The sequence below is a fragment of the Populus euphratica genome, unplaced genomic scaffold, assembly GCF_000495115.2.
Source record: "Populus euphratica unplaced genomic scaffold, PopEup_1.0 scaffold807.1, whole genome shotgun sequence".
NCBI classification, from domain to species: domain Eukaryota; kingdom Viridiplantae; phylum Streptophyta; class Magnoliopsida; order Malpighiales; family Salicaceae; genus Populus; species Populus euphratica.
In genome coordinates this window covers 25,046-28,337 of record NW_011500668.1, presented here as the reverse complement: position 1 = coordinate 28,337, position 3,292 = coordinate 25,046, and the positions used below count along the sequence as shown (strand labels likewise).

The following is a 3,292-nucleotide window of genomic DNA, read 5'->3' as shown; positions in this document are numbered from 1 at the left end:
GGGGATAAAACACACTGTTTTATTTCAAGAACAACAAGCTTACAATAATGAAAAGCTTACAATAACAACCCCTCTTTCTTTCTCTCTTTCTCTCTAGTGTTTCTCTCAATTTCTCCACACATAATGGCATAAACTTAACTATCTATTTATACACGAAATCAAAACAAGAAAATTCAACCTTTAAGTGTGGAGGCGGTTTTGACCGACGGTGTGAAAGCAGCTGGCGGCATGCAGCTGGTGGCTGGTGGCTGGTCGGTTGGTGGCTGGGCGGTGACAGCTGGTGGCTGCCTTCCTTGATCTTCTAGATTGAGTTTACTTCAACAATGAATTCTTTTCTTTTTTTTTTTTATTTTTTTGCTGCATGTTCTTAAATGATGATTTTGCTTGATTGGTTTCTCGAATATGAGATTTGGTTCTCTAAAAGGGGGTTTTGTTTTTCAGGGCGAGTGTATAGGATTTCTTTTCATTTTTGGATCGGTATATTTTCCATTCACTGGGGATGAATTTGCATTTTCTACGTATTTTGATTAATGTAAAGCCTTTTGTTCCAGTGTTGTGTGACCACTCTTTGATATCGGTGCCGTACGTGACTTTGAGGTGTTTGATGAAATGTGTTGTTGCGGTTTTGTTCTTTTTGTTTGATGTTCTTTTTTCACATCCATCCACTCAATCTGAAGTGGGTTTGGTGGGTTCCCTTCCTTTCTCTATTTTTCCTAGAAGATTTTTTTGTGCATTTGTTTTTGTCTTCCCTTCCCTTCCCTGTTCCTTTCCTTTGATCAGCCTCGCACAAGTGCTGTTTATTGTTTATGAGGTGGTAGTTTCTTTTTTGTTACTCGATTCCACAATTGAGCTTTTGTTGATGGTCAATACTAATGGCCTTGTTGCTCAACAGGTTCATGCCCACTTTGGTTTTGGACCACTTTGTGCGTGTTTATCGGTAAACTACTTGGATAGGTTTCTGTCTGCCTATGAATTACCTGTAAGTTGAAACCAACCAATGATGGCGTTATTGTTTGGCATCTCTCTTACAATCTTTAACATTTAATGGTTTTCTGACCTAATTTCATTCTGGTCGCATTAAATTTAATCTTGCTGTATGTGATCTGCGGAAGGGTAACGCTTCGATGATGCAGTTATTGGGTGTGGCTTGTTTATCTCTTGCGGCCAAAATGGAGGAGACTGAAGTTCCGCTATCTCTAGATCTACAGGTCTTTAATCAGAATTTCTGTTTGTATCCCCCGTTAAGTTCATCTAATAAATTTAAGGATTCTGATATAATAGGTGGGTGAATCAAGTTTTGTATTTGAAGCAAGAACTATACAAAGGATGGAGCTTCTTGTACTGAGCACATTGGATTGGAGGATGCATGCAATTACTCCTTTCTCCTTCATAGACTATCAGTAATGATCAAACCCCACCTACGTCTTTAATCTTACATTCGATCCATCTCATTGTGAGCACAATTAAAGGTCCATTTCTCTCTCTCTCTCTCTCATGCACACGTTGGCAATGTACTATCTACAATAATTTCTCCCCGAAGTTGAAGGTTAAAACAGTTATGATGAAGATATTTGAGAGATGGTGTCTGATGTTTTTGGTGGGTGGGAATTTAATGCAGGGATTTACTTCATGGAATTTAGGCCATCTGAGATTGCAGCAGCAGTGCCAATAGCTGTTGTGGGAGAAACCAAAACGGTGGACGTTGAGCAAGTAATTTCTGTACTTGCTCAACCTGTACAAAAGGTAAAGATGGTGCCTTGTGGTCCAAAACCAGTTAAGGGACATAAATGATGACTCTTTTTTGGTTATATCATTTTGGATTTGATTAATGACCATGTGTAATCAACTGAGACGTCCAATATATTATCCAGTGATTACGTTCTAATCGTTTTATATATATATATATATATATATATTTTTTTTTTTTTGCAGGAGAGAGTGCTCAAGTGTTTTCAACCGATTCATGATTTGTCATTGGTTGGTGAATCTGTCAAGGGCCCAAGTGCCTCACTCCTATCAGCGCCCCAAAGTCCCACTGGGGTATTGGATGCTGCTTGCTTGAGCTATAACAATGATGTTGGGCCATGTGCAAATTCTTCACACAATACCCCGGATGCTAAGAGGAGGAAGCCAGCCAAACCTTGCGAAGTGTAGTTGCAGAATGAAAGTTGGAACTTTTTGACACAGCGTCTATTTCATTTTGTTACACAGGAGTTTTGGTGTGACTATGATGAAGGTGTTTCCAAAGAAAATACACCCCGGAAACCAACTAGAGAATGGCAGGAAAGGAGGGTAAAGAGGAAGTTAAAAGAAGAAGAAGAGAGTTTTATGATTAGAGTTCAGTAAGGTGGGTCATGATTAAAGGATGGAGGCAAAACGGGATCAAAATGTTCATGCGCTTGGCGTGGAAAGGACAGTCACGGCTGTTAAATATTAGACTTCTTAACAGCTACAGACAAGTTCTAGAGAGAAGGAATTTTTATTTTATTTTTCAAAAAAGGGTTTTTGGTTCAGAGACAGTTTGGCCTCGTAATGGGTTCTTCGGTGAAAAAGAAAATTTCAGAAAAAAGAAAGAAAGAAAACAGAAAATGTTAACTGTTAGAGATATTCTAGTTATTTGATCCACGTTAAAAAAGTTGGATAATTATTTTTTTGTAAATAAATAAATAAATATTCTAACTTTTCAAGGGTGATTTTTATTTTAATTTTAAATCAGAAGTTTTATTTAATTAAATGTATCATGAAAGAATTATTTATATTGATAAATATAAAAATAAAATGTTATCGTATTTATTTAATTTGTTTTGTTGCATATGAAATAAATTTTTAATATAAAAAATTAATATATAAATATTAGTAATATATTTTTTGACATAAAAAATATATTATCATGTGTATAAATTTAATGTTTGTATATAATAAATTATTGCATATAATAAAAACTTGTAAGTTTTTAAATTAATTTTTAAAATAGTAAAAGAATGAAATAATATTGCAAACTATGATTAAACATTATTTTTTAGTTTTTCTATAATAATTTTTCAAAAAAAAGTAAAGAAAAAAATAAAAAAAATTACAAAAGAATAAAATAAGATTAAAAAAGGGTATAAAAATGCTAAGTGTAGAGTAATAAATATTTAAAGTGTAAAAAGTAAAAAATAATATTTTTTTAAATATAAACAAAAAATAAAAAAATTACAAATAAAATAAAGATAAAAAAAATGATGATAAATAAACCAAGTTTAAAATGATAAAAAATGGTCAAGTATAAAGAGAAAAGAATATAACAAAA

General features: G+C 33.5%; 1 pseudogene; it reads left to right on the top strand.

Moving 5' to 3' along the window:
- LOC105115914 (cyclin-D4-1-like) overlaps positions 1–2,510 on the top strand; it is a 6,502-nt pseudogene extending 3,992 nt beyond the window's left edge.
- The last annotated feature ends 782 nt before the right edge of the window (positions 2,511–3,292 follow it).